This window comes from Mustela putorius, unplaced genomic scaffold (assembly GCF_011764305.1).
Source record: "Mustela putorius furo isolate JIRA1106 unplaced genomic scaffold, ASM1176430v1.1 tig00000765_pilon_pilon_pilon, whole genome shotgun sequence".
Taxonomy (NCBI): domain Eukaryota; kingdom Metazoa; phylum Chordata; class Mammalia; order Carnivora; family Mustelidae; genus Mustela; species Mustela putorius.
In genome coordinates this window covers 3,826,379-3,841,898 of record NW_025421470.1, presented here as the reverse complement: position 1 = coordinate 3,841,898, position 15,520 = coordinate 3,826,379, and the positions used below count along the sequence as shown (strand labels likewise).

At 54.3% G+C, this 15,520-nt stretch overlaps 1 long non-coding RNA gene across 1 annotated transcript; it reads right to left on the bottom strand.

Annotated features, from left to right (window-relative positions):
- Positions 1-9,385: 9,385 nt before the first annotated feature.
- On the bottom strand, positions 9,386-14,216 carry LOC101694426. Its single transcript, XR_001181051.2, has 4 exons — positions 13,992-14,216; positions 11,806-11,907; positions 9,852-9,994; positions 9,386-9,640 (listed from the first exon to the last, which is right to left on the bottom strand). It is a non-coding gene; the product is annotated as an uncharacterized LOC101694426 (long non-coding RNA).
- Between the last annotated feature and the right edge of the window lie 1,304 nt (positions 14,217-15,520).

Genomic DNA, 15,520 nt, shown 5'->3' with positions numbered 1-15,520 from the left:
TCTCCCTCCTCCTCCCTTGCAGATGCCGGGTCACCTCCACACAGCGAGATGCCGAGATGCCGGGTGACCTGCACACAGCGAGATGCGAGATGCCGAGATGCCGGGTCACCTGCACACAGCGACATGCCGAGATGCCGGGTCACCTCCACACAGCGAGATGCCGAGATGCCGGGTCACCTGCACACAGCGAGATGCCGAGATGCCGGGTCACCTGCACACAGCGAGATGCCGAGATGCCGGGTCACCTGCACACAGCGAGATGCCGAGATGCCGGGTCACCTCCACACAGCGAGATGCCGAGATGCCGGGTCACCTGCACACAGCGAGATGCCGAGATGCCGGGTCACCTGCACACAGCGAGATGCCGAGATGCCGGGTCACCTGCACACAGCGAGATGCCAAGATGCCGGGTCACCTGCACACAGCGAGATGCCGAGATGCCGGGTCACCTGCACACAGCGAGATGCGAGATGCCGAGATGCCGGGTCACCTGCACACAGCGACATGCCGAGATGCCGGGTCACCTGCACACAGCGAGATGCCGAGATGCCGGGTCACCTGCACACAGCGAGATGCCGAGATGCCGGGTCACCTCCACACAGCGAGATGCCGAGATGCCGGGTCACCTGCACACAGCGAGATGCCGAGATGCCGGGTCACCTGCACACAGCGAGATGCCGAGATGCCGGGTCACCTGCACACAGCGAGATGCCGAGATGCCGGGTCACCTGCACACAGCGCCCTTGGGACCCTCCTCCCTGCTGTAGGCCGCATTCCGATTAAACCTGTCCTTCCCGCTTTGACGGGGTCCAGCACTATTTTGCCTTTTCCGACACCTACTACAGGTGAACTTCTCGAGGGCAGGGAGCACAGCTCTCTGCTCAATTCCCCGGAATCCCAACACGGTGCCTCCTCCACCGAGGAAGGGAAGGGTTGGGGAGGGGAAGGGAGCCCAAAGGGGAACTTACAGCTTGTGAAGAACATTATATATTAAAAAAAAAAACAGTAAGAAGAATGAAAACTGGCATGAGATTTAATGCTGGCATTTCTGACTCGTCTTCGTAGCTCCTGGAACCAGAGCGATAACCAGGACTTAGGAGCAGGGCAGCTCCATTCGCTCGCAGAGCCGAAGGCCCCAGGGAGCTCCAGCTCGAGCGCTTTCAAGCCTTCAGCCTGGGGACCAGGTTCCAGAGCCACTGGGCATCCACTGTGTGTGGCCGGGCCACACCGTCATGGCTGGTCGTCACGGGCCTTCGGGAACACACTGCCGCGAGGGTTGACCATGCGAGGCAGAGCCCACGGTGGATGCTTTTTACCTCTCACTTCAGGGGCTGCTTGAACTTGTGGATTTGACTTTTGGAAAAGGCCAACATATGTACAGACACTGATGAATCAGACAGACAGACGATCAAGCAGTAGGGGCCATCGGTAGCCCTGGGCTTGCATGTGGCTCGTAAGTCGACTTCGAAGTCATTTTACAAAAACAAGCTTCAGGAACTGTTTGGAACATAAAACCCAGAAATCAGTGGGGTGGGGGCATTCAAAATAGCCCCCGCACTCTCAGGGGTGGTCATTGCGATAAAAAGAGAAAATACTGTGTTGGCGAGGCTGCAGAGAAATCGCAGGCCTCGTGCCTTGCTGGTGGGAATGCGAAATGGTGCAGGCACTGGGGAAAACCATAGGTCAGTGCTTCAGAAGATGAAATGGCTACCAGTGACCCAGCAAGTCTGTTTCTGGGTGTGTACTTGGAAGCAAAAGCAGGGACTCACCACACTCATAGCAGCGGTGTTCACTAGAGCCAAAACGCAGAAGCAAACTTGGGTCCGTGGACGGACGAGTGGGTGCGTAAAACGTGGTCTCTTCTGACACCGGCTACAACGTGAATGATCTTGGAGGATACTGTGTTGCATGGAATCAGCAGTCACAGAAGGACAAATACTGTGGGATCCCACCCCCACGAGGCGCCTAGCAGAGTCCAGTGCAGAGAGACCCAAAGGAAGACAGAGGGAGCCTGGGGCTGGGGGAAGGGCTTCATGGGGACACAGGGTCTGTTTTGCAGAATGAACGGAGTCCCGATGTGGATGACGGAGACGGCTACACAGCAGTGTGAGTGTATGTAACACCACTAACCCGTACTTTAAAAAGCTTAAAATAGTAAAGTTTGTGTTATGTGTGTTTTACTACAATAAACAAATTGTTTGTGATTCAATGGGTGAGAAGCCCCCTTCCCACCTCCACCTCCAGCCTCCCAGCCCCCCCCTCCCAGGTCACCAATGTTCAAGGTTTGTGTGTCTGCCCCAAAGTCACGGGCAGGGGGAGCGAGGGAAGGGAAGGCGGATGGAGGAAGCTGTGGGAGAGGTGGGGACATGCGTGCGATCCCAAATTCCAGACAGGGAAGCACCAAGGGAGCCGACGGGGCCCCTCGGAAGAGCTGCGAGCAGGAGTGTGTCACCCACTGCCTCCAGGGAGGGTCAGATGTGTCCCCTGAAAGAGACCCGGGTCATCAGTTCCTCGGCCTCTCCAATCCTCAGTTTCTCAGGCTCAGGGCCACCTCCCGGAGCATGGAGGATTCAGGTCCCGCCAAGGGCACCCCTGAGCACCCCCTCCTCACTGACTCTGCAGGAGGGACTTCTGGTGGAGCCCCTGCCCCAGGGAAGGGGACCCACACAGCTGCACCTCTGGGCGCCAGAGTCCTGCCAATGTGGCTCTGAACTCCACCACGGAACTTACCGTCTTCAGTGACACGGTCACTGCTCCAAAGCCAGAATCCTTTTAGATCTGGAGTGGGCACCACGGGCTCCCTTGCTGAGCCCACCTGAACCAGCGGACTTCAGCTGCCAGGGCCCCAGCCCCATCAAAGCCATGGATTGATGCCATTTTCAGAAGCAGGAAGGCAGGGGGGTGTGCGCGTTGCAGCCACAGTGCCAACGGCCGTGTGGTCTTCGTGGGGAGGGACACCACCCGGTCTAGGCAAAGGCAAGGGGAAACCAGTAGGTGAAGGCGGTGGAAAGCCCTGTATTTAATGCTTTGGAGGCAAATTTGCCAAGGAGACCCAAGACAAGCCATCAGCTGCCTTGGCTAACTAGCCTTCTTGGAAGAGACCCTCGGGCCAGGTGATGCCAGAGAAACAGCAGGAGTAAGAGGAGGGCGGGCCGGACGCAGGTGTGTCTTCTGAGCAGCCAAAGAAGGGGAGGAGCAGAGCAGTCTGCTCTTTCTGCTGTCAAGGCTCTGCACTGGCTCAGTCCTCGGAAGCATGAGGGTGTCATGCTGGCCGTCAGTGTAGAGGGCACTGCAGCTCAGGGGGCCTGGGTGTCGCTGCGTGGGACACGTGGCTTGAGTGACTGACCTGGGCTCACACCTTCCTTCGGCTGAATGCAGCGACTGCGAGCCTTCCGTCACCCTGTTCTGGGAGAACCAACGGATGCCCTTACTTGGGTCTTCTCACCAGCGACCACTTGAGTTAAAGGGTCCTCTCCCAATTTTTGTGCCCACCTCCGAATGTCTTGGGGATTTACCTGGCAGGTGACCTAGCCAGAGCCTCTGTGCATCCTTGGGAATCAGTCGGCTGGACGGTTAGAGCTGGGCACATTTTCCTAGCCTGCCTGGAATCTCTGGGAAAGCTTACTCTACACATGCCATTAGGAAACCACAGCCCCAGCATGAATTTGGAAAGTGTGTATTTTACTACCTGAGGTCAGGTATCGTGCACGGCATGTTGGTTCAGAGCAGAGACCTTGGAAGCAGAATGCCCGAGTTCAAATTCTGGCTATGTCCTTGAGCAACTTACCTCTGCGTATCTCAGTGTTCTCATCTGTAAAATGGGGATGATCTAAGCCACTCATCCAACGGCGATCCTGAAGATCACTGAGGCTTACCGTGAGCACCAGGTGGGAGAGGTTCTCGGTTGGAAGCCCACGAGCCTCTCCTATTGTACCTGCCCTGCTCCCTCTACACACTTAGGGGCAGAGGTGTTCAGGATCTTTGGATTTCAAGAAGGAAAAGTGGTGTAGGTACTGGGTAACCCCCCACCCCCAGTGGGTCTGGTGCGGTCCTCTAGTAGTATTTCTGCAAGAGAATCTAGAGCCTTCACCCTGAAAGGGATCAGTAAATGGCATAAATGATATTTTTATAGTCATTTCTGGTCAAAAAGGAGCCACATTTCAGGTCAGATTTTGCCATCAAATGAGGTATAGAGAAAGCTTTTCTGTTTATTTTGGATTTCAGATTTAAAGACAAGGGGTTTTCATCTTGCCTTGAAGAATGAAATGCATTCGTGGTCCCCGTGATAGGGCCAACCAGTGAGTGGGGGTTGCTGGCGGGACTGGGGGGACATTGGAGAGCCATATGGAAAAGGTGGGTGGTATCTGACTCTAGCGAGATAGAGGCGTGTGGGCAAGAGTGCCCTGTTGTTAAATGATTTTGTTTCAAATCTTCAGGGGCCCCTGGGTGGCTCTGTCAGATGGGCGTTTGGCTCTTGATTTCACCTCAGGTCATGATCTCAGGGTTGTGGGATCGAGCTCTGCATCGGGCTCCGTGCTGGGCATAGAGCCTGCTTGAGATTCTCTCTCCCTTTCCCTCTGCTCCTCCCCACTCCCACATGTGCTCTCTCTCAAAAAAAAAAAAAAAAAAAGCGGGTGGGGGGGCGGGAGTCAAGCCAAGAAAGATGTCTAATGACATTGCCTAGACCCCCAGGAACTCCACTTGGGCAAAGCAAACATGGCGGCCACATGCACAAGGCTGATGGTGCCTGCTGATGCCTGCTGAGCCCTCCCAGAAAGTCCCTGCCCTTTCCCTGGTGCAGCCTCACTCACACCGCCTTCTCCCAGGGCTGACTAAGCATCTGTGGTGTGTGGCCACACCCAGAGCCCAGAGGATCCTGGGAGCAGAAGACGGCCGGGCCATCCTGGCAAGCCAACTGTCCGTCTTATGGCAGATGTGTCACATTCCTGCACCAAAGCTAGAGACCGGGATCTCTATTCCCAGAGTCACTGCCTTGACTGCCTGACTCTGACATATGTAGCTGGTGTCTTAAAAAATAACTAACACGCTTCCTTTGGATGGTCCCACCACTCCCATTGCTACTGCGTATTGGATGCCTGGGTTCTCATGGTGCTTCTGAAGCACCTGGTCAACAGCTGTTGTGGAGGTGTCCTGCCGAGGCAGCTTTGGTCAATGCACTACCCTCTACCATTTCTGCTTTACCTCTTTTATTCCTTTCCACTACTTGCAGTGAACTCTCTCTGGGATAGTTATAAGAGGGTAGGCTCCTAATGGACAGGTGGTGATTGTTGCCACAGCCCAGATATTTTAAATGCAAGAGAGCCATCAGATTGTCCCGGGGACCCGGTCATTCCACACAACTCCCACCGAACCCGTTTCCTTTCCCCTCTGTGTTCTTCCACGCTGCCTCACGCTGCACCCCATGGAGGACATTGGGCGGGGGGGTCCTGTCTCCACTCGGTTTCCTGGCCAGAGATGTGCTCCAAGCCAGGTTGGAAGGCGGTGTCCCCTTACTTCTGTGTTAGAGTGTGAACAGACAGATGCTGAACCATGGCAGCATCTGTGTCCACCGAGAACACGTATTTCTTAAAAAGCTTGAAGCAATTGCTCTCCATGGCCCACAAGGATGCTTCTTGGAGACATACCTCCAGCCTGCAGCAACCTCAGGACAGCCCTGCCCCAGGTGTATGTAGGATGTCAGGTCTCAGGAGAAGACCACCAGCAGAAGACACCACCACCAGGTGCCAGCAAACATCCTCCAAATTCTGCTCCGGAGCTAGGTTGGACGTGCAGAAAGCCAGAGACCTGGAGGACGCTGCTTCACCCCCACAGAGGTGCCCACCCTCCATGGGTTCTGACCCACACTGGGACATTGGCCACTGCAGGTGGAAAACAGAGAGAGATGTGTGCTTTCTGATGCCCAGGGCTGACACATGTGTGCTTGGATTCGGTTCTAGGAAGAAGTTTGTTCCGCCAACCTGGCTCGGGTGCTGTCTTTCATTAGATGATATAGACATGATACTCTTCTGGCCGAAATTCCCACTTCTGAAGAGCTACTCCTGAGACCCACAGAGCAAGCAAATGCCGTGGCCCATGGGTGGCCCTTTCATCCCTCAGTTACACCCCAAAGGCAGTCCTGTTACTTTCCCCTGTGGGTGTAGTAGAGAGAATAATGACCCCCCCCCAAAGTCCATGTCCTTATCTTCACACCCTGAATATGTTTCCTTACATAGCAACAGGGACATTACAGACTGGATTAAATTAAAGACCTTAGATGGGGAAGTTTTCCTGGATTATCCAGGTGGACCCAGCATCATCTCCAGGCTCCTTATAGGAGGGAGGGAGGCAGAAGGGTCAAGTAAGAGGAAGAGGCAAGTTAGCAGCATTCACAATGGTCAGAGAGGTGCAGCCAGGAGCTTGTGGACGCTGGGAGAGGCGAGACTTCTCCCAGAGCCTCTGGAAGGAGCCAGCCCTGCCAGCACCTTGATGTGGCCCCTTTCCCACTCATTTCAGACCTCTGGGACTGTAAGAGAACACTCCTGTGCTGTTTTAAGCTACTAGATGTGTGGTATTTGTTACAGCCGCCACAGGAAACAAATACGGTGGTCACGCCCTGCTAGAGGTCACGTTTCATCTGAAGGCAAGACCGTGGATCCTCTCCACTTGGGTTTGAAACCGTCTTTCCCCTTGGCTATGAGGTTGTAGACATCGTAACCGGACCCCTCACACCTGGGGAACCCCCTGGACTGGGCCCAATCATCCCAGTATCTGCTCCATGGCTTCTGGCAGGTTAAAAATTCAGGTAACTGTGGGGTGCCCCTTGTCTCTCCAAGTGGGAGTTTGTTAAAGCAAGAGAGGTGGGGTCCATGGGAACCCTTCAAACCCAGCTTATTCTGAACCCCTTATTCTTGGAGATACCTTGCCCCCATCTCTAGAGAGCGGAGGTAACCAGTCTGGACATCAACAAGAACCTCAGACCCAGGGGCATCTGGGTGTCTCAGTTGGGAAAGCATCTGACTCTTGGATTAGGCTCAGATTGTGGTCTGACGGCTTGTGGGATCGAGCCCTGTGTTGGGCTCCACGCTCAGACTGGAGTCTGCTTGGATGGTCTCCCTTGTGCCCCTCCACCTCACACTTTCTCTAAAATAAATAAATCAATCTTGAGAAAGAAGAAGAATTCACACCCATATGTCATTTCACATGATGATTTTCCATCACTCTACACACACCAGCTCGCTGCAGGGCAGGAAGGCAAAGATGATTCCTGCTCTCCTGGAAGGCGAGGCTGAGATCCAGAAAAGTTCTGCTTCCAGCCAGACCAGGGGCCCAGGCCTGAGGTCTAAGCCAACAACAGGAGGCTCCCCTGTCCCCAGGGACCCTCCCCCTTGAGCCCTCCTGGCACGTGCAGGGCAGAAGTGAGGCTCTGCTCAGGGGTCTTCGCCTTTCCAAGAACCCTAACCTGCTTCCTACCTCATCCTGTCCCCCCAGCAAGAGCTGGCAGCCTCTCTCCTTCTGCTGATGTGGGCAGATAAGCATTCCGATCTGCACTTCCCGCGCCCACCAGGCCTTTGGATGCTGCTTTGGAAATGCCTTTCCCAGGCTCAGCCCTAGCCTGGAGCCATGGGCTGGCCCAGGTCGGATGGCAGGTGAGGGGCTCCCCTGGACCCTGGAGCAGTGCATGTGTGCGGCCCTCCTGAGGCTGGGCCAAGCCTTCGCCTGCCCTCTCCTTCAAGTCCACGCAGATCAGGAGGCAGGCACTCATCCCAGGCCTGTTTTAGCAAGAAGGGGAGTATCTGGCAAAGGTTATTGACTGGCACAGCTAGGATTTGAATCCAGCTCTGAATCCAAAGTCCAAGTGTGTAAAAGCTACCCTGTACCTTCCTGCCGATTGCTAGAATCTCTCAACCCCCAGATGTAGTGTTTTCTCGCCCTCACTCCTCACTCTGTCTCTGTTGAGTAGTGGCTGGTGGAAAGAGCATTTCCAAGAACATACACATCTGCCAAATCTTCTCCAGCTTGTCCAATGGCTCCAGGGGGTGGACAGGTGCCTTTGGGAAGGCTCCTTGCCTAGCAGTTACTGTCAGAGCCCAACATGGGTGAAGCGATTATTACCCCCATCGTGGGAATGATGACGACACCCAAAAGAGAACACAAAAAGTCTGCATGTTTAGGTCTTGCGCTATGAGGGGCGTCAGTCACCATCATGTGCGTTCAGCAGAGACTCAAAGGCAGGCAGGGGACCAGGAACGCTTCATGGGGAAAGCAAGGAGAGCTTTATTGTGCCCTGGGTGGAGGCTGTCACCACGGGAAGCGGGAGCAGGCTCCCAGAAGTGGGGCATCCTTTGTGTTTTGTTAGGGGAGCATATTTGACTTTCTCCGGTTGGCCTTAAATTAGAAGCGAGGACCCAAGTTAGGGAAGCTGGCACTCACTGACCGAGTTCTGACCATTCTGGGCTGATGGTACAGAAGTTGTGGTTCATTCTCTTGCCGTGTATGTTGGGGCCATTGCCTGTGTAGGGGAGGAAAAGCTTTTTCCCTACCCTCTCAGGTTCTTGTATATTAAAGCCATCAATGGGAGGGATTTTCCTATGCGTGTGGGATCCAACACAACAGTAGCGGACTCCTGAACTGCTTATGGTCAAAAATGGACACCGCTAACTTTGGAGGAATAAGCAAAGGGAAGAAACAGCTTCGATGGGCTTCTTTTTCCGTGGGGAAAACAAATAGGTTTCTTTAGGAACGACAAAGGAGTTTTTAGGAGAACAGGCAGGAGAGAATTTGCGATCATGTTTGCTTTAACAGGTATGAATGGTCTTTCTGTCTTCTTCAGGGCTGTATGTCCCCAGGGAGGGGATATATGACAGCCTCATTTCTCAGAAGTTGCTGCTTTTTGTCAACTAAGGGAAGCTCCAAAGAGGCTTTGTTCTGCCTCTGTTGAATCTCAAATGTCTTAACTTAGAATGATCGTTATGCCAACTTGGGGGGCGGGTCCTGAATGGGTCCCCACATCTGTTTGTCATACAAGCTCTCACCATTTCCAGGATAAAGAAATTGAGGCCTTTTGCAAGCGCTCCTTAGTGGGAGGCAAGGCTGTTCAAGGTGGGGAGAAGTTGGGGGGCGGATTTTGTAAATATGATGTCGCAGAAGAAAGTCCTACCCACCCACCCACAGGAATCGTCCCCGATGCTGGGAAAGCATGACACGGTTCCTAATTTTGAGTTGTTCACACTCTGGTGAGGGGAGACAGAATCATAAAGAATTAATTTTTTTAAAGATTTTATTTATTTATTTGACAAACAGAGATCACAAGTAGGCAGAGAGGCAGGCAGAGAGAAAGGGGGAAGCAGGCTCCTGGCCGAGCAGAAAACCCAAGGTGGGCCTCCATCCCAGGATGCTGGGATCATGACCTGAGCCGAAGGCAGAGGCTTTAACCCACTGAGCCACCCAGGTGCCCCCAGAATCATGAAGAATTACTGATGTTACGTTAAAAACTCCAGTTATTCCTTTTGTAAAATATCCGCCTATCCATCCATGCCTAGAACAGAATGTTGCGGTGACAAGCACTTGCACCGCGTGCGAGATGAGAGCAACGTTGTTTCCTCCCGTTTATTACCTGCTGGAGTTTCCAGATTGTCTGTACCTGCAGAATTTATTGGGGGGGGGTGGCAGATTTTAAAAAACCCTGTTTCCTTATCGCTGAAAAGGCTGGTTGGTTCCCGGGCCCTTCCGCGGCTTTCCTAACTGATTCTTCCTGCCCACCGCCCGCCACTGCCCTGGGCGGCCGGGCCCCTGCAGGGCCACTTCACAAACCCAGGACGCCAGGCTCTCTCAGGCCTCTGGTCCTCGCTCACCTTGAATTCTGTCTGGAGCATTTTCCTCCTTTGCTTGGGAATTTCCCCCTTTACTCCCCCAAACCCGGTTTAAACGTCTTCACTTCTGAATCTCACAGCACCATCCGTCTGCTCCCACGATTCTGCGAGCTCTTCCCGGGTCCCTCAAAAAAAAAAAAAAAAAAAAAACGTGCTGTAAGAAGGATGTGCAATATCCCACCCCCCCAGAGGCACCATGATTTGTTCTCTCAGGTCGTGGTAGGTAGTTGCGTTGTTTCCAACTTTTGTATGTAAGTGATGCTGTGATAAACCCTCTGGATTCGCAATCTTTGACCACATCTCTGCTTTTTTACAATAGATTTCTAGGATCCCCGGGTCATAGAGGAAGAACATTTTTTAAAGGATTTATTTAGGGGCACCTGGGTGGCTCAGTGGGTTAAAGCCTCTGACTTTGGCTCATGTCATGACCTCAGGGTCCTGGGATTGAGCCCCGCATCGGGCTCTCTGTTCGGCAGGAGCTTGCTTCCTCCTCTCTCTCTCTGTCTGCCTCTCTGCCTACTTGTGATCTCTGTCTGTCAAATAAATAAATAAACAAATAAACAAATAAATAAATAAATGATTTGTTTATTTATTTATTTAGAGCGACTGCAAATGCACAAGCAGGGAGGGGGGTGGGCAGAGGGGGAGGGACAGAGGGAGCGGGAGAACGAGACCCTCAAGTCAGCTCCACACCCGGGGCAGAGCTGGGTGTGGGGCTTTATCTCCTGGTCCTGAGATCATGACCTGAGCCGAAACCACGACTCCGCCACTTAACCAACTGCGCCATGCAGGCGTCCCCTAGGAAGGACACTTGTTAAGGCTCTTCCTACATATCTCAGAATTGCTTTCCAAACAGATCGTGCAACTTCTTCCCAGGCCCCGGTGTGTAGGTGTACATGTCCCACCCCGAGTGGACGCCGTCATTTCAAAACCATATGTTGGTCTCATCGCTGAAGATGCCACTTCAAGTGGTTTGATTTGCGTTTGACTCTTCGTGAGATTATATCTTTAAAAATTGGCTTACTTTAAAAATTCAATTATATAGCATAATGGTTCCAGGCTTCAGAGTCCAAGAGGGGCTCAGCTCTTGGCTCTGTTGATTAGAACCGGGGGACCTGGGGGAAATTCTGGCCTCCTTGTGCATTAACAAACCAGGGGTCAGGCGGGCCCACTTCATGGAGCCCTTGTGAGGACCGAATCAACACGTACATGCAAAACACTCGGCTCGGTGTCTGGGGCCAGGGTCCTCCAGAAACATGACCTGTGTGATCAGCATTTTCGGAATTCTGCAAATTGTATGCTTTTTGACTGTGGATTTTTGTTTGTTTGTTTGTTTGGTTTTGGTGGAGTGTGTTTTTCATACTCATTGGTAAGAGTTCTGCTGTATATCAAGGAGTTCAACCCTTTTCTTGTCATATTTATGCTGATATATTTGCAAAATTTTCCACTTATTTTGACCTTGTATCATTTCTACCCCCATGACATTTTCCTTCTATGTAGACAAACATACTCGTGTCTTTGTTGAGGATTCCTTCCATGAATTCTATGCCAATAATTCCTTCCCGGAACCGAGAGCCATGAAATAGTTTCTCTCCCTTTTTGGAGGGAAATCCCTGTGATTCTTTTGTGTTCTCTCTTACATCCCCGGGCAGACTATTTTGGTCTCAGTTACTGGAGAGGATCACACTGGACCCTTTCACAGAACCTTTTGGGGAATAATTTTTTATGGACCTAAAAGCAGAAGGCGACGTGATTAGCTATGTTTTCAACAGCTTGCTGGCTCCCGTGCCGCAGGAGAGACCACAGCGATCTTAAACATAGCCAACTGGTACTCAGTCCTTCCTGTGGCCCGGGCTCTGCTCTGGGCCTTTGCACACCCTAAATCCCTCGAGCTCATGACCACCCAGAGACATGAGCTGGAGTTTAAGGAACTTACCCACAGTCAGAGCCAGGAATGGAGTCCAGAAGAAGGAGTGATAGACCCAAGGAGATGCGTTTTTCCAAAGTGATGGTCTCGATGAAAAGCAGTGCGGTCAACCTAGACAGTAGCATAAGGAGGAGAGGTCAGGGCAGATGAGCGGATCTGGGACCTGACGACACCTGACGACCCGCTGCCTGTTGGGGCACCGTTAGGAGGAGGGAAGTTGAGAATCCCATCCAAGTGTGCAAGACCCTCGAAGACGGCACGCACTACAAATGCCCCCTTCCTGCGTCCCCACGGTTCTGGCACACTCGGCTCCCAGCACTGAGACACCAGCAGTCTTCACCTTCCCAAACAGCCCAGACGCAGCAGGCACTGGTGGGAGCGGGAAGGCTCTTGTTTCTCTCTCACCCAGACCCGTCACACCTTTGTCCCCCACCCCGTCACCCTCTGCTTGCACAATGCCTGGCTCTGGCCTTGGGCTCCCGCACAGGGAGTGTCTGCGTGGCACAGCTGGTCGTGCCTGACCTCCCGGTCACTTCCACATTAGCTCGTGTTCCCCACACTAGAGGCCACTGGCCAGGCCCCTTCCGAGGATGGCCTGGGTCCCTGTGGTTGACCAGCTGCCCAAACCAGACTGGCCGTGACCATGTCCATCGTGAATGGGTGTGACGTGCCCGCCGTCGGTGCCCCTTGACCCTCTGAGCAGAATAATGAGGCCTATTGCTCTGCGATGTGCAAAGGCTGGGCTGAGAGCAGAGCTCTAGGACTTGCGCCGCGGTGAGCATGGCCACAGCCCCCTTCGGAGTCCCAATAGCAGGAGCTCAGAATCCAAAAGCAAATTAGAAATCACCCATATCTCACTTTCTCCCAACAGCTCACGTAGTGACTTTGGCGTCAGCCGCAGCGAATTTGGGGAGCCCCTCTCTGCTCGGACAAACAAGCTTCTCCATCCCGTTCTTCCTCCTCTCTGTGTTGGGCCACAGAAGCTCGCGGCTCCGGGGATCGGGGAAGGGCCACTGAGGCTGTGCACCTGCAGGGCTGGGTGGGCGCCGGGCCTCTAACACACGCTCGAGAAACACTTGTTTCCTAGAGCAGTTTGCCGCCTCCTCCGGGGACAGCCTGGAGGACAGGACCCCGTGCAGACTGCGGTCAGTAAGGAGCCCCACCAGCCGGCCCCGGTCTCTGCCGGCAGCTTGTCCTTGCGTGTTCAGGTGTCGTCTGCACCAAAGATCTTAACCCCAGTAGACTTGCTACAGCAGGGGCCTGAGCAGAAAGTCTGCGGTCACAGTATGTTCGCACCGTCTAAGTGTGGCCGTCCTGGGACATGAAGATCGTGCTCTTGGCCCTGGGCAGCTGTTCCTTTTCTGGCTCCTCATCCCGGCAACCTCACCGCGTCCCCGAGCCGGCAGAGAAGCTGCCAGAAGGTTCCTCTGCCCCAGACAGTGGGCCTCCCTGACCTGCCTCCTCTGCTGCCCTGGAGCCCGGGGCCTGTCCTGTTAGCCTGTCTTAGCGGATTGTGTACCCACGATCGCTCTCAAACCTCAGGCATGCCACTCCTCCTGCATTTCCTGTTCAGGGAGACACCTGTGTTCCGTGACATCAGTTCACTTCTCTGCCAACAAAGCCGTGTGTCTCTGCTCCTCCGCCCTCCTCCCTCCCTGCCCCGTGCGCCACCCAGCCTGGGTGCTGGGTGCTGGGTGCTGGGTGCTGGGTGCTGGGTGCTGGGAGCGTGGCCTGCCCTGGGGAGAACCGCAGGAAATGAACCGGGGCCGTGCGATGAAAACCAGGTCAGCACATTTGTGAGCTTGCGTCAGTCCCCGCGCAGCCAAGACGGAAGGCCGTGGAGATTCGTGGGGGGCTCCTAGCCTGTCGGGTCTGACGTCGAAAGCCCTGTGTCCCTGGGAGGCCGTCTCTAGGGACGGAGTCGGGGGGTCCCCCTCGAGTCGGAGCGTCTTCCTCCAGATTTTCAGCGGCCGCTCATCAGAGCAGAGTCTCCTCCTCCCCCACCCCCCCCCCCCCCCCCCCCCCCGTTCCTGTCCCCAGCCCGGCCCTCGGCTCCGGAAGCACCATGGCTAGACAGCATGGCAGGAGAGATGCTCTGCCTTCCCTCCTTCTCCGGAAAGTCAGAGATGCAGTGACTCTCCCGTCCTCTTCTCGACGCACCCATCCCCCGCGTCAGAGTAGCCCCCACCGCGTACCCTCCTGGGACCCAGTCCCGGCAACGTCGCACGGCAGCAGCGAGCCTCAGGGAGGGCCTCCGAGCCTCCGTCAGTGAGCTGGGGTCGGTGTGCGCCCAGGGCCGTGTCACAGAGTGGAGGGACGCTTTGCCAACTCCGCAGACGCGGGCTGCGGCACGGGGAAGCTCCAGGTCCCCGAGCACGTTGCAGCAACAGGACCTGCCATTTCAGCACCTTTGGCTGGCCCCTGGGTAATGCCCAGGAAGGTGTGGGGACTCGTTGGGCTGGTCCCCAGGAAGCTGACCGTGTTTGCCTTGGATCGCTGGGCTGGTCCGCAGCCTGCTGGCACCACACCCCATGTGTCAGCCTCCGGAGGCACGCCGGACTTTCCTACCATGCTTCCTGTTTTCACTACCAAGTGGTGCTGGGCCACGGCGGTGCCCGGAGAAGAACCCCCCACCAAGAACCTGCCCTGTGGGAAGGTACCTTCAATGCGCCCCAGGGGGCTTGTGCCATCCCTCTAGCACCGTCTCCCCATGCTCTGTGTGTTATATCATTTCCTTCTCCCCAAACCCCACGGATGGGGTCAGAACTCATTCAGCAAATATTTGCTGAGTACCCGCTCCCTGCAAAGGGCTGCTGGATGCACCGGGGACACATCAGGGAGCAGAGCACACGGAAGTCCCGTGCCTGTGAACCTCACATCCTAGCTAGGGAGACAGACCGCCCAGAAAACAGGAGACATGCATAGAGAATGGGCTAGAAGGAGCTCAGTGTGGCTGTGTTGAGCAGAGACGTGATGGGGGTAGACAGCAGGCCCGGGGGAGGGGCGTTATCCCCACTTTACAGGTGAGGAAACCGAGGCACAGATGGATGGAATAGCTTGGTCAAGGTCTTGAGGCTCACAATGCAGCAAAGGCTGACCTTGAGCTCTGAAATCGGAGACTGTTCTCTAAACGGGCCATCTCAAGCCTTTTCCCATAAAGGGCTAGGGTGTAAATATTTTAGGGTTTGTAGGGAGCATAGGGACTCTGCTGTCTAGTCTTCCTCTTTTTTTTTTTTTTTTTTTTTTTTTTTGTTACAGTCCTGAAAGTGTGTAAAAATCATTCTTACCCCTCTGTGGCACAAACACAGGGGCCTGGGGATGGCTCTTGGACCCCAGCTCTGAGCCACGAGCCTTGTGGCTCTTTCCCAATAAAGCTCAATGTTCTCAAAGCCCCACACAACCCTGGCGGATGGACGCGCTCTCATTTCACAGACAAGAAAATCAAGGCTCGGAAAAGTGAGATCGTTTGGCCGTGACTGAAGAGCCGGAATCATGCCCTTCTGTAGGGCTGACGAGATTCAGGCACATTTTTCCTTCTGCCCTAAGTGTCTCACTTTGGACAGTGGTTTAAACCCCTGCTCTAAAAGGCAACTTTCACGACTCCGGAAACAATTAAACATAGATTGCTAAATGGTCGGTAATCCAACCCGGGCATAAAGCCAAAAGAATCGGAAGCAGGGTCTCCCAGAGCTGTCCGCACACCCGTGTCCAGAGCAGCGTCGTT